The sequence below is a fragment of the Schistocerca nitens genome, chromosome 1 (assembly GCF_023898315.1).
Source record: "Schistocerca nitens isolate TAMUIC-IGC-003100 chromosome 1, iqSchNite1.1, whole genome shotgun sequence".
Lineage (NCBI taxonomy): Eukaryota > Metazoa > Arthropoda > Insecta > Orthoptera > Acrididae > Schistocerca > Schistocerca nitens.
In genome coordinates this window covers 1,309,906,744-1,309,932,014 of record NC_064614.1, presented here as the reverse complement: position 1 = coordinate 1,309,932,014, position 25,271 = coordinate 1,309,906,744, and positions in this window count along the sequence as shown.

Genomic DNA, 25,271 nt, shown 5'->3' with positions numbered 1-25,271 from the left:
GCACCACTGCCCGTTAACTGTAAACCTCGCACCCTCATATTGACCATGCAACACAGAAACTGTGTCCCGATTGAATACTACAGACTCCATGCCGACTTCTCTCCAAGTGACTCATGTGGCTACGTTCACTGCATGCAACCTCACCCGAGAGTCCTGTAGCTTGTTTCCAATGTACCACTGCACGTTTACTGTGACCCCCACACCCTCACACAGGCGATGCGACACAGTAATTGGGTCACGATGAAATACTACAGGCTCCACGCCGTCTTTTCTATAAGACTAACGCAGCTACGGTTACAGCATGGAACCTCCCATGGGAGTCCAGTAGGTTGTATCCGATGCACCACTCCCCATTTACTGTAACCGACGCACCCTTGCATTGACGATGCCACACAGAAATTGCATCGCGGTTGAGTACTACAGGCTCCATGCCAAGTACTCTCCAAGAGACTAACGTGGCTACATTCACCGTATGGAACCTCTCCTGGGAGTACAGTATCCTGTATCCAATTCACCACAGCATGTTTACTGTAACCCTCGCACCCTCACAATGACGAGGCGACATAAAAGTTTCGTTGCTATTAAATACTACAGGCTCCATGCCGTTTTCTCTCCAAGAGACTAACGTGGCAACAGTCACCGCATGGAACCTCACCTGGGAGTCGAGTAGCTAGTATCCAATGCCACAGTGCCTGTTTACTGTAACTTCCCCACCCTAATGACACACAGAAATTGCGTCACGATTGAATACTGCAGGCTCCGTGCTAACTTCTCTCCATGCAACTGACAGGGCTACTGTCACCACATGGAACATCTCCTTGGACTCCAGTAGCTTATACCTGATGCATGACTTCCTGCTCACTGTAACCCTCGCACCCTCACATTGACGATGCGACACAGAAATACGGTTACGATTGAACACTACGCGCTACATGACGACTTCTCTCCGAGAGACAAACATGTCTGCAGTCACCGCATGGACCTCTCCGAGGAGTCCAGTAGCTTGTTTCCAATGCTCCACTGCACGATTACTGTAACCCCCGCAACCTCACATTGAAGATGCGACACAGAAAATGCGTCGCGATAGAATACTAGAGGCTCTACGCCGAATTGTCTCCAAAAGACTAATGCGGCTACAGACACCACATGGAACCCCTACTGTGAATCTACTAGCTTGTATCCGATGCACCAATGCCCATTTACTATAATCCTCACACCCTCCATTGACAATGTGACACAGATATTGCGACGCGATTGAAAACTACAGGTTCGACGCAACCACCTCGCCAGTGGCTGAATCGGCTATGGTCACCGTATACAACCTCTCCTGGGAGTCCAGTAGCTTGTTACCGTTGCACTGCTGCCCATTTACTGTAAACCGCGCACCCTCACATTGGTAATGCGACACAGAAATTGCGTCGTGCTTGAATCCTACCGGTTCCATGACGACTTCTCACCAAGAGTCTAACGTGGCTATGGTCACTGCACGGAAGCTCTCCTGGGAGTCTAGTAGCGTACACCCAAAGCACCATTGCCCGTTTACTGTTACCCTCGCACCCTCTCATTGACGATGCCACACAGAAAATGTGTCGCGATTCAATACTACAGACTCCGTGACGACTTCTCTCCAAACGACTAATTCGGCTACGGTCACTGCATGGGATCTCTCCTGAGAGTCCAGGAGAGATACACCACTGCCTGTTTACTGTAATCCTGGAACCCTCATATTGACAATGTGATACAGAAATTGCATCGCGATTGAATACTACAGGCTCCATGCCGAGTCCTCTCCAAGCGGGTGACACGGATATGGTCACGGCATGGAAACTCTTCCGGGAATCCAGTAGCTTGTTTCTGAAGCACCACTGCTTGTTTACTGCAACCCCCGCACACTTGCATTGACCATGCGACACAGAAATTGCGTCGCGATTGAACGCTACAGGTCCATGCCGACTTCTCTCCAACAGACTAATGAGGCTATAGTCACTGCATGGAACCTCTCCTGGGAGTTCAGTAGCTTGTATTCGATGCACCACTGCCCGTTTACTGCAAACATCGTAGTCTCACGTACCCAGAAAACTTTTATGTCGACGTTGCTTCTTGTGGTTGTCTTGTAATGGATGATGTACAATGCTGTATTAGAGATCTGCCCCCTGGAAGTGTATTCTAGACTGTTCAATATACTCATTTCCTGGCTTTCTTATAATTTTGTTTGACCGCATTGACATTCATCTGTTGCATCGACCACTCAATGTGTACTTTTGATATGATCACTTGGTGCTATTTCAATCAACGAGTTCTACATCTACATTTATACTCCGCAAGCCACCCAACGGTGTGTGGCGGAGGGCACTTTACGTGCCACTGTCATTACCTCCCTTTCCTGTTCCAGTCGCGTATGGTTCGCGGGAAGAACGACTGTCTGAAAGCCTCCGTGCGCGCTCTAATCTCTCTAATTTTACATTCGTGATCTCCTCGGGAGGTATAAGTAGGGGGAAGCAATATATTCGATACCTCATCCAGAAACGCACCCTCTCGAAACCTGGACAGCAAGCTACACCGCGATGCAGAGCGCCTCTCTTGCAGAGTCTGCCACTCGAGTTTGTTAAACATCTCCGTAACGCTATCACGGTTACCAAATAACCCTGTGACGAAACGCGCCGCTCTTCTTTGGATCTTCTCTATCTCCTCCGTCAACCCGATCTGGTACGGATCCCACACTAATGAGCAATACTTAAGTATAGGTCGAACGAGTGTTTTGTAAGCCACCTCCTTTGTTGATGGAAACATTTTCTAAGGACTCTCCCAATGAATCTGAACCTGGTACCCGCCTTACCAACAATTAATTTTATATGATCATTCCACTTCAAATCGTTCCGCACGCATACTCCAAGATATTTTACAGAAGTAACTGCTACCAGTGTTTGTTCCGCTATCATTTAATCATACAATAAAGGATCCTTCTTTCTATGTATTCGCAATACATTACATTTGTCTATGTTAAGGGCCAGTTGCCACTCCCTGCACCAAGTGCCTATCCGCTGCAGATCTTCCTGCATTTCGCTACAATTTTCTAATGCTGCAACTTCTCTGTATACTACAGCATCATCCGCGAAAAGCCGCATGGAACTTCCGACACTATCTACTAGGTCATTTATATATATTGTGAAAAGCAATGGTCCCATAACACTCCCCTGTGGCACGCAAGAGGTTACTTTAACGTCTGTAGACGTCTCTCCATTGATAACAACATGCTGTGTTATGTTTGCTAAAAACTCTTCAATCCAGCTACACAGCTGGTCTGATATTCCGTAGGCTCTTAGTTTATCAGGCGACAGTGCGGAACTGTATCGAACGCCTTCCGGAAGTCAAGAAAAATAGCATCTACCTGGGAGCCTGTATCTAATATTTTCTGGGTCTCATGAACAAATAACGCGAGTTGGGTCTCACACGATCGCTGTTTCCGGAATCCATGTTGATTCCTACATAGTAGATTCTGGGTTTCCAAAAACGACATGATACTCGAGCAAAAAACATGTTCTAAAATTCTACAACAGATCGACGTCAGAGATATAGGTCTATAGTTTTGCGCATCTGCTCGACGACCCTTCTTGAAGACTGGGACTACCTGTGCTCTTTTCCAATCATTTGGAACCTTCCGTTCCTCTAGAGACTTGCGGTACACGGCTGTTAGAAGGGGGGCAAGTTCTTTCGCGTACTCTGTGTAGAATCGAACTGATATCCCGTCAGATCCAGTGGACTTTCCTCTGTTGAGTGATTCCAGTTGCTTTTCTATTCCTTGGACACTTATTTAGATGTCAGCCATTTTTTCGTTTGTGCGAGGACTTAGAGAAGGAACTGCAGTGCGGTCTTCCTCTGTGAAACAGCTTTTGAAAAAGGTGTTTAGTATTTCAGCTTTACGCGTGTCATCCTCTGTTTCAATGCCATCATCATCCCGGAGTGTTTGGATATGCTGTTTCGAGCCACTTACTGATTTAACGTAAGACCAGAACTTCCTAGGATTTTCTGTCAAGTCGCTACATAGAATATTACTTTCGAATTCACTGAACGCTTCACGCATAGCCCTCCTTACGCTAACTTTGACATCGTTTAGCTTCTGTTTGTCTGAGAGGTTTCGGCTGCGTTTAAACTTGGAGTGAAGCTCTCTTTGCTTTCGCAGTAGTTTCCTAACTTTGTTGTTGTACCACGGTGGGTTTTTCCCGTCCCTCACAGTTTTACTCGGCACGTACCTATCTAAAACGCATTTTACGATTCCCTTGAACTTTTTCCATAAACACTCAACATTGTCAGTGTCGGAACAGAAATTTTCGTTTTGATCTGTTAGGTAGTCTGAAATCTGCCTTCTATTACTCTTGCTAAACAGATAAACCTTCCTCCCTTTTTTTATATTCCTATTAACTTCCATATTCAGAGATGCTGCAACGGCCTTATGATCACTGATTCCCTGTTCTGCACATACAGAGTCGAAAAGTTCGGGTCTGTTTGTTATCAGTAGGTCCAAGATGTTATCTCCACGAGTCGGTTCTCTGTTTAATTGCTCGAGGTAATTTTCGGATAGTGCACTCAGTATAATGTCACTCGATGCTCTGTCCCTACCACCCGTCCTAAACATCTGAGTGCCCACGCCCGGGTTCCCGGGTTCGATTCCCGGCGGGGTCAGGGATTTTCTCTGCCTCGTGATGACTGGGTGTTGTGTGATTTCCTTAGGTTAGTTAGGTTGAAGTAGTTCTAAGTTCTAGGGGACTGATGACCATAGCTGGTAAGTCCCATAGTGCTCAGAGCCATTTTTTGAACATCTGAGTGTCCCAGTCTATATCTGGTAAATTGAAATCTCCACCTAAGACTATAACATGCTGAGAAAATTTATGTGAAATGTATTCCAAAGTTTCTCTCAGTTGTTCTGCCACTAATGCTGCTGAGTCGGGAGGTCGGTAAAAGGAGCCAATTATTAACCTAGCTCGGTTGTTGAGTGTAACCTCCACCCATAATAATTCACAGAAACTATCCACTTCTACTTCACTACAGGATAAACTACTACTAACAGCGACGAACACTCCACCACCGGTTGCATGCAATCTATCCTTTCTAAACACCGTCTGTACCTTTGTAAAAATTTCGGCAGAATTTATCTCTGGCTTCAGCCAGCTTTCTGTACCTATAACGATTTCAGCTTCGGTGCTTTCTATCAGCGCTTGAAGTTCCGGTACTTTACCAACGTAGCTTCGACAGTTTACAATTACAATACCGATTGCTGCTTGGTCCCCGCATGTCCTGACTTTGTCCCGCACCCGTTGAGGCTGTTGCCCTTTCTGTACTTGCCCAAGGCCATCTAACCTAAAAAACCGCCCAGCCCACGCCACACAACCCCTGCTACCCGTGTATCCGCTTGTTGCGTGTAGTGGACTCCTGACCTATCCAGCGGAACCCGAAACCCGACCACCCTATGGCGCAAGTCGAGGAATCTGCAGCCCACACGGTCGCAGAACCGCCTCAGCCTCTGATTCAGACCCTCCACTCGGCTCTGTACCAAAGGTCCGTAGTCAGTCCTGTCGACGATGCTGCAGATGGTGAGCTCTGCTTTCATCCCGCTAGCGAGACTGGCAGTCTTCACCAAATCAGATAGCCGCCGGAAGCCAGAGAGGATTTCCTCCGATCCATAGCGAGACACATCATTGGTGCCGACATGAGCGACCACCTGCAGATGGGTGCACCCTGTACCCTTCATGGCATCCGGAAGGACCCTTTCCACATCTGGAATGACTCCCCCCGGTATGCACACTGAGTGCACATTGGTTTTCTTCCCCTCTCTTGCTGCCATTTCCCTAAGGGGCCCCATTACGCGCCTGACGTTGGAGCTCCCAACTACCAGTAAGCCCACCCTCTGCGACCGCCCGGATCTTGCAGACTGAGGGGCAACCTCTGGAACAGGACAAGCAGCCATGTCAGGCTGAAGATCAGTATCAGCCTGAGACAGAGCCTGAAACCGGTTCGTCAGACAAACTGGAGAGGCCTTCCGTTCAGCCCTCCGGAATGTCTTTCGCCCCCTGCCACACCTCCACGACCTCCCACTCTAGTACAGGTGAGGGATCAGCCTCAATGCGGGCAGTATCCCGGGCAACCACAGTCGTAGTCCAATCGGGGGATGTGTGGGACGAGCTGGCCGTCCCCGACAAACCCCCATCCGGACCCCCACAGTGATGCCCATTGGCCTCAAGCTGTGTGACCGAAGCCAACACTGCCTGAAGCTGGGAGCGAAGGGATGCCAACTCAGCCTGCATCCGAACACAGCAGTTGCAGTCCCTATCCATGCTAAAAACTGTTGTGCAAAGAATGTCTGAACTAATCTACAGAGTTCAGGGACTTGTGGAGGTTTTGAGCAATACCTTCACAATTCCCAGAATTCAATTATTCAAATACCACTAAAACCAATTTATATGCAGTTTTAACTGCTAATCAGTTACAATTAATTTCTGACATACATTAAATAGACCTGTCAAATTAGATACAATGAAGAAAAACCGGCGATTAACTTTATAATTATCAACAAGCTTCTGACAGAAATTATGCTAGTAAATTTTCACTATGTAACAGATTTCTTATTTCGAGAAATATCACTGCACAGTATAAGGCTACCAGGTAATTCGTTTATTACTCTCATCATTACTTTTCTTTTCTACGTTCAGCTCTAATGGTTTGTCTGAAGAAATCAATAAATAGTTTTGGTAATTTTTAGAAACATTTTTCCAAAAACAAGTAACTTATTTAGTTCTTTCCATATGCAGACAATACTTTTCTATTTAATATTGCACAATTACAATTATTTGTTGATTACATCAAAACTAAATTAATTAATGAAGACGTCTCTTGATAACAGAAATCTCGTTGCATTACTTCATTTGCTTGCGCTTGGCAACTACTCTTTTAAAATGCTAAAATGCTGAAGAATTATGACGTTCTTGGAAAATGAACATCTCCTCTATAAGAATCAACATGGATTCCGCAAACAGAGATCCTGCGAAACTCAGCTCGCTCTGTTCCTCCAGGAGATCCACAGCGCAGTGGACAACGCCGCTCAGGCTGATGGCGTGTTCCTTGATTTCAGGAAGGCATCTGACACCGTCCCGCGTTTCCGTTTAATGAAAAAAATACTAGTTTACGGAGTATCGGAGCAAACTTGCGATTGGATTCAAGGCTTTCTTGCAAATAGAACACGTCGCTCTTAACGGAACCAAATCGACAGATGTAAAAGTAATAACCGGAGTACCACAGGCAAGTGTGATAGGACCGTTGTTGTTTTCAATATATATAAATGATGTAGCAGAAAGCGCCGGATACTCTTCAAGGCTATTTGCAGATGATGCAGTTGTTTATACCAAAGTAGCAATGCCAGAAGATAGTAGGAATTTGCAGAACGACCTGGAGACTCTGGCAGTTGACCCTGAACGTAAATAAATGTAACATATTGCGCATACATAGGAAAAGAAATCCACTACTGTGCAGTTACACTACAGATCACAAAGAGCTGGAGACAGCGTCTGCCGTAAAATATCTACGTGTAACTATCCAGAGCGACCTTAAGTGGAATCACCACATAAAACAGATAGTGGGAAAAGCAGACACCAGACTCAGATTCATGAGAAGAATCTTAAGGAAATGTAACTCATCCACGAAAGAAGTGGCTTATAAAGCGCTCGTTCGCCCGATTCCTCAGTATTGTTCATCTATCTGGGATCCTTATCAGATAGGACTGATAGAGGAGATAGAGAAGATACAACGAACAGCGGCGCGTTTCGTTAGGGGACCGCTTAGCTGGCGAGAGAGCGTTACGGTGATGCTTAACAAACTCCACTGGCAGACGTTACATGACGGGCGTTGTTTGTCACGGAGAGATTTACTATTGAAATTTCGGGACAACACTTTTCAGGAGGAGTCAGACAACATATTACTTCCCCCCACAAACATCTCGCGCGTTGACCACGGGGAGAAAATTCGAGATGTTAGAGCCAATACAGAGGCTTACCGACAATCATTCTTCCCACGCACTATTCGGAAGTGGAACAGGGTTGGAGGGATCAGACAGTGGTACCGAAAGTACCCTCCGCCACACACCATTAGGTGGCTTGTGTAGTATTAGGTAGGTGTAGATGTAGATGTAAAACACGTGGTAAATGCCAAAGCAAAACAAAGAGTAGGTTAATGTCTTCCCTTAAATGTGACGGCCACTCTTTGCACACGACTCTGTCGACATTACTCATTTCAAGTAGTATAAGCAATAAAGTATTCCAGAAGTTCAACTGTTTCGTTACAACAAACTCAAATTTTAGCATTCTACGTGGTCCAAGTTCACATTTTCGCATAATTATTTTTAAGTGAGTATAACGTATAAAAACATTGCAGACTTGGAAACCTCACATCCGACTCAGACCCTACATTTAGTCGTCATCCAGGTATTTTAACTCTGTGGAACACAAATTTAGTAATCTGATGTAGCGGAGACTATTAGCCATTGCCCTTTCTCGCCTTAAAATACGCATTTGACTTATTGGGCTCCATAACTATGTCATGTATGCATATTATTTTGGGAACACCGTAAATTCTGTTTCTTACGTAAATATCGTTATGCATAGCTCACACAGAGCAAACCCATGTAGGTGAGTAATCTGACTATTGCTACTACTGATGAAACTGGAGAATGAATATCTTTGATGCAATTATGGAGACTGAAGCTAAGAAGATTACCTGTGAGTTTTTCTGGAATGCTGAGAGGTTGAGGTAAGCGGGGAAGTTCGTAGCACTGTTCTGTGGTAACGAAGCTCGGATAGTAGGTTTATGTCGTGTTATGTAAATACTACTGTGAACATTAAGTTGATTTTTTAAAGCATTAATTTTGAATATAAAGTTTCATTTCAGTTTTACACAAGTCATTTCTTACCAGCAAAATTCTCGCCCTTCATTCAGTTTGTTACGTACGTACGCACTATGTACGTTATGGTACGGAATTTCCAGTTGTGTTTTTAAGTTTGCTAAATCAGGAAACATTCAGAGTATCATTGCATTTTTATACAAAACGTTAGTTTCAACTTGTAGACAGTGTTTAGCAAATCGTATTTAGTCGTTGTATAATTCAGTATAGTCAGAGTTTCGCCAGTAAACGAGTTAAAGTTAGGAATCAATTTGTTTGGTAATAGTGTTTTAGAAGTTTTGGTAGGAAGTTTTAGGAAGATTCACTCAGAGAGAAGCAGACAAGCGGTTAAGTTAACGTCGCGCTTTCTGCCTAGGATAGTTCACTGGATGTTTCAAAGCAAAAATACCGCTGCGCCTATTTTCACTAATGTTGCACCTCTTTCTCAGGCACTGTTATATACATTTAAAATTTGTGTGTGTAGTTTGTGAAATTCCTGTCAAAATACTTGTGACGGAAATTGAAAACTTTGTTACGTGTACAGAAGGCATAATTCCGCCTGGGATAGTTCACTGGTACTTCTTTCTCAGGCACTATTATACAATTAAAATTTCTGTGTGTAATTTGTGAGATTTCTGTGAAAACACGTCTGACGATTATTGAAAACTTTGTTACGTGGACGGAAGGCATAATAGTACAGGGTCTATAAATATTTATTTATTGCTGGGAATTTGTGTAGATTATAGTATCAAAACACTTTCTTTGGTTCAAATGGTTCAAATGGCCCTGAGCACTATGGGACTCAACTGCTGTGGTCATAAGTCCCCTAGAACTTAGAACTACTTAAACCTAACTAACCTAAGGACAGCACACAACACCCAGCCATCACGAGGCAGAGAAAATCCCTGACCCCGCCGGGAATCGAACCCGGGAACCCGGGCGTGGGAAGCGAGAACGCTACCGCACGACCACGAGATGCGGGCACACTTTCTTTCTTTGGTTATTTTATAACAATTTGCTTCTCACCTAACAAAATTTCATTACATTTCGCACGAGGGATAACGACACGACATTTCGTCGTAGCACAAGATAATAGTGTTGCAAAATAATGATTCATATACAGGATGAAATTAACAACACGAAAACATGAAAGACAAACCAGCGTAAAGATATGGACGAATTGTTAGTTGAAATCAACACTGTAGTTCCGAGTAAAACAGTTACACAGATAAAAGAACAGAATGAACAGTTTAATAAAACAGTAAAAGAAATTAGCGAACAATTGGAAACTTTGTCTTTAAATTCTGATGAACAAAAGGAGTACTGAAGCACAATTAAAGAAAAAGTTGATGACCTGAGAATGAAACTGGAAAATTTGTCAACCAGCGCACATAGAGATTCAAATGACACACTACCAGTACAATTTTCAGATACAGCACAATAACAGTCACTGAAAATCTTTAAAGACAAGCGGGCGAAAGTCAATCAGCAACAGAAGATTAATATGAACACTGTGCATGAACAACTGAAACAGACAGAAAGAAAGCTTAACCTTAACGACAAAAATGACTAATTTGACTATTTACATCGCAATCAGAAAATTTTGAAGACAATACAAACTGACGAAGTTTAGTTGATTTTCCGCTCCAACAGCTCTACACATCCGGATATAATGAATTGTCGACATGGCGCAACAGTGAACAATGCGGTAGACATAAATTTTTTTTAACAGCGACTACACTTTTGACAGTACGCAGAAATTACACTAACGAAATACATATTCAGACCTGACTTGACCAATTTTTATATTCTAGGGCACAAATTTGGATTACTCTGCGGATATTTAGAAGATGAACCCACAGCAAGAATGCGTTCGATCGTGAGAGATTGCCAAAGCGTAAGTGATTTTTTATCGAACATTTTTGCCAGCTTACTGGTCGCAAGGATCGCGTAAAAACAGCATTATGACTTTAATTAACTTTGAACAATCAGAATTTTCCAGCTCAGCAAAATATTTTGAAGATATAGTATGCAAAAATCAGTACTTAACAAACCAACACAGTCCGTCAGAGCTTGTATAGTACGGTATTTGTTTAAGAGAATCAGTACCTCTCCAAGATCAAAATGAATTTCATCCCTCTCAATAAGGCCGTGAAAACCGGAAATAAAATTCATAAATATGACGTAGCGAAGCTCAAAATCAATCAAAACGTATTGGAACAATACCACCAGCAACTGACATTTGAATCCCATAAATGGACGGACATTGCCTCCAAGATCCAACAAGCAGCTAAATTAAATACGAATGTTTTTTACAAGAATTTTTAAGAGCCAATAAATGCGGAGGAATTATTACATGACTAACTAATAAATACGAACATAAGCACACAGATTGATGCTCCTGAACAATAGTTAGCTGTGGCGTAGGGGTAGCGTATACGGTTCGGAATTACGTGTTAGGAACAAGTCCTAGGTTCGATTCTGGGCTTATCTGATATTTTACTGACTCGGTTACGATTCTGTATACTAAATTTTTGTATACTGTTTACACTGCATCGCTAAGTATATTTTTAAGGTCTTGGCAAAGAACTCGATCTTCACACCTATCCCAATATATCACATTTAATTCCAAATATCATCATTTAATTCCTAATAAATTACAATGATTATACAGATATTAGATGTTGCGAACGTAATTCATCATCAGTCAATGTTAAGGTCAAGCGTTTCAATTACTCTAAATAGTCTGTAAAGGTAAACCTTACCAAATATTTGAAAAGAAAGTCAAACGTTTTGTGTAATTATTTGTCTAAAAGTATGAAATAAAAAATATTAGGGAAACTTTTGGCGCACTTCATTTTCTGTTCATGATTTCGAGCATCATTCAAAGGCACGTAGAACGTTCCTCTGACCTACTTATTTCTTTTACACAAATCATTTCATAAAATATTTGACTTATTTCTTCCATTTTTGAATTTCAAGTTTTATTCAGAAAGCATGATACTGACTCCGCGTTTGCCTTCCTAACGTACTTGATTCGAAGGAAGCCTTTTTGACATTTAAATACCGCACCAATGTATCCTTCTACGTGCAAAATAGCTAGGTCTTGGAACAGATGAAATTTTTGACACTTCATTTAGATAGCTTGGCAGTAGCTTTTCGTGAAATATTTCGATTTTTCCTCGGCTTATTAATTAAGTTTTCATTCTTTACCCTGATTACTTTAAAGCAGTTAAATATTTTCATGCCAAACTAGACCTCATGCTTATCACTTTGATACCCCGTTTACCTGTTTCTCTCCCTGTGTTTGGCTATGAAAATTTGGACCAAACCTCATGGTGCAAGTCATTGGGAGTCTTGATTTCGCTCTGCTCACGCGTTTACAAAAACGAATCGAGTGTTAATCATATAATAAAATAGTCCTGTCTGCATGCTGTCAATTCCAAAATTCGTCGTTTCGATATCTTGAGCCTTTTATGAGATATGGCCACTTGATTCCCGAAGCGCAGGGAAGGTTCGGACACAACGCGAGCGACCCGTCCGCGGATATAACAACCAACATCTCAAGAATGAAAAAAAGATATCATTTCGGCCTCAACTTTAAATACAATTTAGATATATTGGTTACATTTCATACAATAATGTAAGGCCTTTACCTCCGCAAATTAAAAATTTCGTGCAGTCATGTACTCAATTTGGTGCAGCACAGTAACTACGACGATTAACGAAAATAAATTATGACCTTTCTTATTTAAGGATATCAAGCTACAGGTTGCGGAAGAATCAAATTTTTTCACCGAATAGTTTTCTTGAAATCGGATGTTAAGTAATTCATAGCTACCGTCGCGTCAGCTCCACTGCTTTGCCAAGAAGACACGTGGCTGTCGCTCTCTGCAGCGACAAGATTCAACACGTTTGAATTCAAACGTCGCAAGTTGCAGAGGGAGACAGATGTCGCTCACGTAGGACACTTCCGTAACTACACGTGCAGTTGTGTTTTGTCGCCTGAAGCAGTCGCGTGCTGTCGCCCGCTTCCGTCGCTCATGTAGGACACGGCCTTAGCTGACTGATTCCATGACTTTTTTGAATCTGTTAACCAACTCGTACTCGCACTAAAAGACTCATCACCATTCATCAACTTGTTCACGTAGACAGCCTTCACCCGAACCAGTGCTCTACTCAAAGGAGTTCCCCTTTCTCTTTCCTGCGTAAACCAAAGGAAATGAGCTTCATCCATTTTATCGTACTGGGATTGTTTCAAAATCTGCCGAATTTCGAGTGTTTTTCCCGAAGACGTTACACAGAACTGTTCAAGCTTCACTCGGTTCTTCTTCCAATCACAAATGGTTGCTTTACCAACACCCAGTTCCGTTGCCAGTTTAGATACATTCTCACTATTGTCTATACGCTTTCCGTTTACTCTTGAAGAAAATACTTACGCCACTACACCTGAACGAATACAATACAACTGTTACGTGCCAGCGATCGATAACTAACAATACCAAGCGCACTGCTAGCCATCTGGCAGTGCTGTGACCTCAGACACTACAAAGGTCTCAACAATGCACAACGACAAGGGCAGGGAGTGAGAGGGAGTCATTGTTCCCACACTTATTCCCATTTGTTACCATGGTGTACCTACTTATCTGCTTCGTATACATCATTCTAGAAACTCCTCACCGTAATTCCGGCTAATCCGAACAAATCGGTAATCTGAACAAGGTCCAGTCCCAATTAGTTCGGATTAACGGGACCCTACTGTACTGTTTCACATGTTTTGCTTGTCTTATTTTTCTGTAATTCATTATTGTAGGCGTATTATGTCCAGACCAAGATACCACATTTTCTCTTTTATAGACAGAGGACTTTGCAGAATCGTAATATTATTGTCGTAGGTTTCTAGATACAGATTTGTAAAAATTTACTGCTTTTCTTATCTGTATAATTATTGAATTTTTATGTACACTAATGATCCAAAATGTTACCGCTGTGCCACTTTCTTGTATCACATGAAAAAAATTTTTTGACTGGAGATTGCCAGGAGAACTGTAAACAATTAATTTCCATACTGAACTGTTCAGAATGAAGCATAGACTCTCTTCAAAACAATTTATTGATTCCATCTGAGGCTCGTGATCTGTCAGTGAAGGATCGCTTCCCTGAGCCTGCTCCCAGTACTGTGATCTGCGCTATAATTTGCCTCACAATTACTACTAGTGGTTGTCTGCTGACCACAGACATTCCACGCTGAGTCTCCCATTACCTACATCTTTATGTGATACTTCAAATGATTAAGGTGCTTCATATTCAATGAAATGTGTAACTAGTTGGCAATGAAAACAGACATGGAGAAACACTGTGAATACAATTTTGTGCTGTGTGCTTTCGAAAACAAACACATTTCTATCCTATGCAAGTCAATTTATTTACAGCTGATTGTACTGTAAATAATCTCTTCTATACTCTGTATATATCTGTATAAAACATCTACATCTACATCCATACTCCACAAGCCACCTGACGGTGTGCGGCGGAGGGTACCTTGTGTACCTCTATCGGTTCTCCCTTCTATTCCAATCTTGTATTGTTCGTGGAAAGAAGGATTGTCGGTATGCTTCTGTATGGGCTCTAATCTCTCTGGTTTTATCTTCATGGTCTCTTCGCGAGATCTACCTAGGAGGAAGCAATATACTGCTTGACTCTTCGGTGAAGGTATGTTCTCGGAACTTCAACAAAAGCCCATACCGAGCTACTGAGCGACTCTCCTGCAGTCTTCCACTGGAGTTTATCTATCATCTCCGTAACGCTTTCGCGATAACTAAATGATCCTGTAACGAAGCGCGCTGCTCTCTGTTGGATCTTCTCTGTCTCTTCTATCAACCCTATTTGGTACGGATCCCATACTGCTGAGCAGTATTCAAGCAGTGGGCGAACAAGCGTACTGTAACCTATTTCCTTTGTTTTCGGATTGCATTTCCTTAGGATTCTTCCAATGAATCTGTCTGGCATCTGCTTTACCAATGATCAACTTTATATGATCATTCCATTTTAAATCACTCCTAATGCGTACTCCCAGATAACTGATGGAATTAACTGCTTCTAGTTTCTGAACTGCTATTTTGTAGCTAAATGATAAGGGATCTATCTTTCTATGTATTCGCAGCACATTACACTTGTCTACATTGAGATTCAATTGCCATTCCCTGCACCATGCGTCAATTCGCTGCAGATCCTCCTGCATTTCAGTACAATTTTCCATTGTTACAACCTCTCGATACATCACAGCATCATTTGCAAAAAGCCTCAGTGAACTTCCGATGTCATCCACAAGGTCATTTATGTATATTGTGAACAGCAACGGTCCTATGACACTCCCCTGCGGCACACCTGAAATCACTCTTACTTCGGAAGACTTCTCTCCATTGAGAATGACATGCTGCGTTCTGTTATCTAGGAACTCTTCAATCCAATCACACAATTGGTCTGATAGTCCATATGCTCTTACTTTGTTCATTAAACGACTGTGGGGAACTGTATCGAACGCCTTGCGGAAGTCAAGAAACACTACATCTACCTGTGAACCCGTGTCTATGGCCCTCTGAGTCTCGTGGACGAATAGCGCGAGCTGGGTTTCACACGACCGTCTTTTTCGAAACCCATGCTGATTCCTACAGAGTAGATTTCTAGTCTCCAGAAAAGTCATTATACTCGAACATAATGTTGTTGTTGTGGTCTTCAGTCCTGAGACTGGTTTGATGCAGCTCTCCATGCTACTCTAGCTTGTGCAAGCTTCTTCATCTCCCAGTACCTACTGCAACCTACATCCTTCTGAATCTGCTTAGTGTATTGATCTCTTGGTCTCCCTCTACGATTTTTACCCTCCACGCTGCCCTCCAATGCTAAATTTGTGATCCCTTGATGCCTCAAAACATGTCCTACCAACCGATCCCTTCTTCTAGTCAAGTTGTGCCACAAACTTCTCTTCTCCCCAATCCTATTCAATACCTCCTCATTAGTTACGTGATCTACCCACCTTATCTTCAGCATTCTTCTGTAGCACCACATTTCGAAAGCTTCTATTCTCTTCTTGTCCAAGCTGGTTATCGTCCATGTTTCACTTCCATACATGGCTACACTCCATACAAATACTTCCAGAAACGACTTCCTGACACTTAAATCTATACTCGATGTTAACAAATTTCTCTTCTTCAGAAACGATTTCCTTGCCATTGTCAGTCTACATTTTATATCCTCTCTACTTCGACCATCATCAGTTATTTTACTCCCTAAATAGCAAAACTCCTTTACTACTTTAAGTGTCTCATTTCCTAATCTAATCCCCTCAGCATCACCCGATTTAATTTGACTACATTCCATTATCCTCATTTTGCTTTTGTTGATGTTCCTCTTATATCCTCCTTTCAAGACACTGTCCATTCCGTTCAACTGCTCTTCCAAGTCCTTTGACTCACAATGTCATCGGTGAACCTCAAAGTTTTTACTTCTTCTCCATGAATTTTAATACCTACTCCGAATTTTTCTTTTGTTTCCTTTACTGCTTGCTCAATATACAGATTGAATAACATCGGGGAGAGGCTACAACCCTGTCTCACTCCTTTCCCAACCACTGCTTCCCTTTCATGCCCCTCGACTCTTATAACTGCCATCTGGTTTCTGTACAAATTGTAGATAGCCTTTCGCTCCCTGTATTTTACCCCTGCCACCTTCAGAATTTGAAAGAGAGTATTCCAGTTAACGTTGTCAAAAGCTTTCTCTAATTCTGCAAATGCTAGAAACGTAGGTTTGCCTTTTCTTAATCTTTCTTCTAAGATAAGTCGTAAGGTTAGTATTGCCTCACGTGCTCCAACATTTCTACGGAATCCAAACTGATCTTCCCCGAGGTCCGCTTCTACCAGTTTTTCCATTCGCCTGTAAAGAATTCGCGTTAGTATTTTGCAGTATTTTGCAGTATTTCGAACATAATACGTGTTCCAAAATTCTACAACTCATCGACGTTAGAGATACAGGTCTATAGTTCTGCACATCTGTTCGACGTCCCTTCTTGAAAAGGGGGATGACCTGTGCCATTTTCCAATCCTTTGGAACGCTGCGCTCTTCTAGAGACCTGCGGTACACCGCTGCAAGAAGGGGAGCAAGTTCCTTCGCGTACTCTGTGTAAAATCGAACTGGTATGCCATCAGGTCCAGCGGCCTTTCCTCTTTTGAGCGATTTTAATTGTTTCTCTATCCCTCTGTCGTCTATTTCGATATCTACCATTTTGTCATCTGTGCGACAATCTAGAGAAGGATCTACAGTGCAGTCGTCCTCTGTGAAACAGCTTTGGAAAAAGACATTTAGTATTTCGCCCTTTAGTCTGTCATCCTCTGTTTCAGTACCATTTTGGTCACAGAGTGTCTCGACATTTTGTTTTGATCCACCAACCGCTTTGACATAAGACCAAAATTTCTTAGGATTTTCTGTCAAGTCAGTACATAGAACTTCACTTACGAATTCATTGAACGCCTCTCGCATAGCCCTCCTCGCACTACATTTCGCTTCGCGTAATTTTTGTTTGTCTGCAAGGCTTTGGCTATGTTTATGTTTGCTGTGAAGTTCCCATTGCTTCCCCAGCAGTTTTCTAACTCGGTTGTTGTACCACGGTGGCTCTTTTCCATCTCTTACGATGTTGCTTGGCACATACTCATCTAACACATATTGTACGATGGTTTTGAACTTCGTCCACTGATCCTCAACACTATCTGTACTTGAGACAAAACTATTGTGTTGTGTCGTCAGGTACTCTGTAATCTGCTTTTTGTCACTTTTGCTAAACAGAAAAATCTTCCTACCTTTTTTAATATTTCTACTCGAAATATTTTCCAAATTATCCTTCAGGTGCTCAGCCACAACAGCTGCTGAGCCAGGGGGCCTATAGAGACATCCAATTACCATGTCTGAGCCTGCTTTAACCGTGACCTTCACCCAAATTATTTCACATTTATGATCTCCGTCAATTTCCTTCGATACTATTGCACTTCTTATCGCTATAAACACGCCTCCCCCTTCACTGTCCAGCCTGTCTCTGCGGTATACATTCCAATCTGAGTTTAGGATTTCATTACTGTTTACGTCTGGTTTCAGCCAACTTTCTGTCCCTAGCACTATGTGGGCATTGTGACCGTTAACTAATGAGAGCAGTTCTGGGACCTTTCTATAGACGCTCCTGCAGTTTACTATTAGCACATTAATATTGTTATTCCCTGTTGCATTTTGCCTACTCCTACCTTGCCGCGTCTCAGGAGGCGTCTTGTCGGGCCCAGGGCGGGAATTCTCTAACCTAAAAAACCCACATGTGCATTCCACACGTACTCCGCTACCCTTGTAGCCGCTTCCGGCGTGTAGTGCACGCCTGACCTATTCACGGGGACCCACCCGATAGCGGAGGTCGAGAAATCTGCACCCCAGATCTCCGCAGAATCGTCTGAGCCTCTGGTTTAAGCCTTCCACACGGTTCCAAACCAGAGGACCGCGATCGGTTCTGGGAACGACACTACAAACAGTTAGCTCTGGTTCCACCCCGCGAGCGAGGCTTTCCTAAATAACTGAGGACATCTTAAGCAATTTTGTTTTGCTTATGACTGTAACTGAAGAAATATTTATTTTCTACAAACATATATTTGTTATTAGGTTAATTCTTTTCAATGCCTCACTCTCGTAAAATTTTTAAGCATGTGTTTATTTACTACTAATCGAATTTTCCACTCAATCCTTCACTATTTGTAAAACATTTCATACAAAATTCTGGTTCCAGAACCAGGAAGACATGTGAGGTACCCATCTTATTTTCGTCACTCTGTAAATTCTGTTTCTTCCATAAATATCGTTTCTAGCAATTGTAGACTTAGAGAAAGCTTTTGACAACGTTGACTGGAACACTCTCTTTCAAATTCTGAAGGTGGAAGGGGTAAAGTACAGGGACCGAAAGGCGATTTACAATTTGTACAGAAACCAGATGGCAGTATAAGAGTCGAGGGGTATGAAAGGGAAGCAGCTGTTAGGAAGGGAGTGAGATAGGTTTGTAGCCTATCCCCGGCGTTTTTCAATCTGTATATTGAGCAAGCAGTAAAGGAAACAAAAGAAAGTTCGGAGTAGGTATTAAAATTCATGGAGAAGAAGTAAAAACTTTGAGGTTCGCCGATGACATTGTAATTCTGTCAGAGACAGCAAAGGACCTGGAAGAGCAGTTGAACGGAATGGACAGTGTCTTGAAAGGAGGGTATAAGATGAACATCAACAAAAACAAAACGAGGATAATGGAATGTAGTCGAATTAAGTCGGGTAATGCTGAGGGTATTAGATTGGGAAATGAGACACTTAAAGTAGTAAAGGAGTTTTGCTATTTGGGGAGCAAAATAACTGATGATGGTCGAAGTAGAGAGGATATAAAATGTAGACTGACAATGGCAAGGAAAGCGTTTCTGAAGAAGAGAAATTTGTTAACACCGAGTATAGATTTAATTGTCAGGAAATCATTTCTGAAAGTATTTGTATGGAGTGTAGCCATGTATGGAAGTGAAACATGGACGATAAATATTTTAGACAAGAAGAGAATAGAAGCTTTAGAAATGTGGTGCTACAGAAGAATGCTGAAGATTAGATGGGTAGATCATGTAACTAATGAGGAAGTATTGAATAGAACTGGGGAAGAGAGGAGTTTGTGGCACAACTTGACTAGAAGAAGGGATCGGTTAGTAGGATATGTTCTGAGGCATCAAGGGATCACCAATTTAGTATTAGAGGGCAGCGTGGAGGGTAAAAATCGTAGAGGGAGACCAAGAGATGAATACACTAAGCAGATTCAGAAGGATGTAGGTTGCAGTAGGTACTGGGAGATGAAGAAGCTTGCACAGGATAGAGTAGCATGGAGAGCTGCATCAAACCATTCTCAGGACTGAAGACCACAACAACAACAACAACGTAAATATCGACACACACAGTTCACACAGAGCAAAACCACATCGCTGGATAATCTTGGACTGTTGCTACTATATCTTTATGTTACTAGATACAGCAGAAATATCACTAGAGTGAGCAATCAGAGGCGCAGAAGTGATTTTGTGTTGTCACCATACATTGCCACCGTGATCTCGGGACGCTGTAAGTCTGTCTGTAATGGGTCCCATAAATTTTGAATGTCGTTTTATCAATAGTACACACAGATCACCTTTGTAGTTACTGTGAATTTGCTACAGGCGTTTTGCAGACACCATAATAATTTGGACTTTATACCTGGAATAAAGTGGGGTGTTAGCTTTGAAGAGCAAAATGAACGAGCACCACATAACAGAACTATCACATCTGCATGCATTTACACTGTCACTTCAGTTCACTTAGCCCAGTACCGAATGGCGAATGTGAGGTTACGAATAAGCATACGTGATACTAGAAGTCAGAGTATATTATTGGAACTGGGGAACTAACGATGACATTATTAATTAATGGCCAAAGCAAACTTTGCAATATAGGTTCTTGATCAATTTTGTTTCTTTAAGTGCTGAGAAGTGGAACATTTCAAAATATCGATTTATTTGCTAGGGAAACTCTATATATACAAACACCTCAAACAATAGCTATAAAGCAACAAATGGTGCCTGTTTACCTTATCCATTATGTTTTTTTCCTTATGTAACTAATTACGTCACAAAAAACTGTATTTTTCTCCTTCACTACAGCTGACTTTTTCACTTAAAACGTTATTTAATGGAAACTGCTTCGTTAACTTTCAGGAGTGTCAGCTCTGTTCTGTTATTGTAAAGTTTTGCGCTTTCAAATATCTGACCCCTCTTGTCTATGAACGCTGAATGGAAAAATATCCAAGTCATCATGGAAAATTTGCGATTTCCCACGAACACAAAGCATAATGATAAAATAAGACAAAAAAGCACAAAATCCATTATTATAAAGTGAGTGAGCGTGGCGTTGTCAGCAGACGATTATAACGTCAAAACTTTCTTCCCCAAAAAACCTCACACGCTGTGATGTAATGCGACGGTCCATTGACACCGTGTGTGGACTGTGAAATGTTTTGACATGACGTGACGGCGCCATTGTGAACTGGGCTTAAACAAACAATGTCATCCTGAGGCACAAGGCATTTCCAGCTTAACATCCTCAGAATGCAGTGCTGACTCCAGAGGTATTTATACTCTGTATTGCTAAACTGATTGTGCCTGCGAGCGCTAGAAAGTTGCACACATTCTAAGTTGAGCAATGCATGGTAGCAGACGTATTTTGAAGAATGGTCAGGAAATTTTATTTATAAGTGTTATAAGAGATTAATGAAATTAGAGTATGAATATCTTTGATGCAATTATGGAGAGAGAAGTTAAGGACATTATTTTTGAGTTTTTCTAGAACGTTGAGAGATTGAGGTAAGCATGGAAGTGCGTAGTACTGTTTTGTGTTATTGAGATTGTAGTAACCAAGCTTGAACAGTAGAGATGCTCTGATAGGAAGATGAGCTTCCCCTTGCTTGAAGTTATTTCTTAAAGTCATGTTATGTAAATACTATTGTGAACATTAAGTTGATTTTTTAAATAATTAATTTTGAATATAGAGTTTCATTTCAGTTTTGACACAAGTCATTTTTTACCAGTTAAAATTGCCGTCTCATCAAGTATGACTTTGAAAGCAGGTGCATCATTGGCACGAAAGAATGTGAAACATCCATCCCGGAAATTGCTGCTCGTGTGGGACGAAGTGTTTTGGCAGTGCAACGGGTGTGTCCGCAATGGTTCACCGCAGGCTGAAGAACACGACGAGATGGGTCAGGTCGCGCCACACAGACCGCCCACCGATAAGACTGACACCTCATCCGAACGGCAGTGGCTCTCGAGCAGTGATGTAACGCATCGTTCACTGACAGTCCGGCGCTGTTTATTATGGAATGGGCTACGTGCCATCGTCCACTTTGCTGCCTACAGTGACGAATATGCAGAAACATGTTAGACGACAGTGGTGTACGCCACGGGGGACAGGAATGGTATCAGATAGTGTTTTGTACGAATCCAGATTCTGTCTGTTTCAAAATGATGACCGCATTCTGATTCGACACCGACAGGGGGACTGTATTCGTACAAGAATACAGCGCCAACTCGAGGCCTTATGGTATGAGTTGCTATCAGGTATAAACACAAATCACAGAGGGTGCGTGTGCAGGGCATCGTGACCAGTGAGACATACTTGAAGGACATCCTGCGACCCGTAGCCATACCCTTTCTGCACAACACTCCAGTCGCCATTTTTCAGCAAGACAATATACCACTATGTGCTGCTGCACGAACACGTGCATTCCTGGTGCCACAGGATGTCAGGCTTTTGCGCTTTGTCCGCTCGATCACCAGACTTGTCGCCGATCGAAAATGTGTGCGATGTGGTGAAACAACGAGAGCAGTACTGTGACCCATAGCCAACCACAGCAGATGAACTTCAGAACCGAGTGAATACAGCAAGGGTGGCTTACATCACAGAACGCCATTCGCGCCTTATACGCATCGACGCCATCACGCATTGGACAATTTATCAGGACTCATGGCGGACCCTGTGCCTAATAGGCAACAGGACACACGCTGAACCGAGATAACAGAATCCTGTGAATATGAGCGTCCTATCTCTAGTCGCTCAAGGTGTCCTGTTTTTTTTTTTTTTTTTTTTTTTTTTCCCTGAACATACCTGGAGCGACGGTCGACAAAAAATGAGTTCAAGAGAGGCAAAGGTGTGTACTTGAAAAACAATATTCCATTTGACGTATCACACATTGCACCGAACAGATATTTGAATGTTGTGCAGGGGTAGTTGAATTTTTGTTTTTGTTTATAGTTCCCCTAACTCCAATTTCAGAGCATTTCTGCTCAAGCTAGAGAGGGTTCTTGGTTCACTATGTAGAAAGTACCAGAGATTAGTCGTATGTGGTGACTTTAACATAAATTTTGTATATGATGGTGCAAGAAAAAGGATGCTGGTAGATCTCCCAAATTGATATAATCTGATGCAGACTGTATCTTTTCCAACTAGGGTGCAGGGGAACAGTAGCACAGCCGTAGACAATATTTTTATTCATTCTTCATTACTAGATGGGCATTCTGTTAGTAAAAGCGTGAATGGCCTTTCAGACCATGATGCACAAATTTTCTTTTGAACTCAAACAAATGTCACATATAATTATAAACTCTGTAGGGAAGTTAATCCAACAGCAGTAGATAGTTTTTTAAACCTCGTCGTGGAACAAGATTGGCAGGATGTTTATAGCGACGATAACACAGATGATAAATATAATACTTTCTTTAACACATTTCTCATGCTCTGTGAGAGTTGATTTCCATTACAACGTTATAAACGGGTACTAATAGTAATAGGCAGCCTGGGTGGCTGACTAGTGGGATAAAGATATCATGCAGAACAAAATGGGAATTATATCAAAATGTTACAAGTAGTCACAATCAAGCTACAGTAACCCATTAGAAACAGTACTGTAAGGTGCTTAAAATGTTATTAGGAAGGCAAAGAGTATGTGGTATGCAAATAGAATAGTTAATTCACAGGATAAAATAAAAACCATATGGTCAGTTGTGAAGGAAGTGTCTGGTTAGCAGCACAGGGTCGACAATATAAGGTCAGTTTGTAGTAAAAACATTTCTGTTACTGATAAATCAGATACATGTACAGTATTTAACAATAATTTTCAGAGCATTGCTGGTGAATTAAACAAAAGTTTAATTTCTATAGGGAATCATATAACTTTCTTGGCAAATGCCTTTCCGAGATTGATGTCTGAAATACTCCTCTGTGATACAGACAAGGTGGAGATTGAGTCAATAATTAAATCACTGAAGACTAAGGACTCTCATGGTTATGATGGAGTGCCTAGCAGAATATTAAAGTACTGTGCTGCCCATGTTAAGCCCTGTATTTAGCCGTATTTGTAATTTTTCCTTTAGGAATGGTCAGTTTCCTGAACCATTAAAGTACTCAGTAGTAAAGCCGCTTTGTAGAAAGGAAGAAATGGATCATGTAGATAATTTTAGATCTATTTCTATGCCATCACTGTTTGCTAAGGTTATTAAAAAGGCTGTGTATCTAGGGATAACTGACCATTTTATATCACACGATTTACTGTAAAATCTACAGTTCTGCTTTAGAAGTCGTTTAACAACTGAAAATGCTGTATTCTCTTTTCTCTGTGAGGTATTGGATGGGTTAAACAAAACGTTTCGAACGCTAGGCATATTTTTTGATTTAACTACGGTGTTTGATTGTGTTGATCACAAAATATTGCTCCAGAAGTTGGACCACTATGGAATACAGGGAGTAGCTCACAATTGGTTCACCTCTTAATTTAGCAACAGGCAGCAAAAGGTCATTATTCACAATGTTGATAACGACTGTGATGTGGGATCTGAGTGAGGTACTGTCAAGTGGGGGGTTCCCCAGGGATCAGTGTTGGGGCCACTCGTGTTCCTTATTTATATAAATGATATGCCCTCTGGTATTACGGGTAACTCTAAACCATTTCTGCTTGCTGATGACGCTAGCTTGGTAGTAAAGGCTGTTGTGTGCAACACTGGATCGGTTTCAAATAGTGCAGTTCATGACCTAAGTTAATGGCTTGTAGAAAATAAACTAATGCTAAATCACAGTAAGACTCAGTTTTTACAGTTTCTAACACACAATTCAACAAAAGCTGACGCATTAATTGAAGACTTAAAGGCTGTAAATGAATCCGCAATCATTTTTCGCACTTCATTTTCGCAAGTCCGTCTTGAAAACACAGATTTCTCACACTTTATTACCGGTTTCGGAATACTGCATCTTGAGAATGAGCTAATATTGTTAACAAGGGGTGACTGTAAGGAATATATACACATCGAGAGGCCAATGTCAAAATACCCAGAGTCGTGAACAGGGGTCGACAAGACGTTCGTGAACTTACACCACTTATTGCCCGAAACCACCGTTTCTGAGCCAGAAATATCCTTTTAGAATGAGAAGAGTTATCCCAAAATATAATACCACACCACATAAGCGAATAAAAATAAGCAAAGTAGACAAATTTTTGTGTCGAACGATCACTCACCTCAGATACTGTTGGAATAGTAAAAATGGCAGCATACTTTGAGGAAGATCCTGAATGTGAGCTTTCTACAACAGCTTACTATCTATCTGAACACCTAGAAATTTGAAGTCTTCAATTCCACTAATCATATGCCCATTCTGTTAAATTAAAACATCAGGTTTTTTTATTTTTTACAAGTCCGTCTTGATCACACGAAAAGATTTCTTACATTTTATT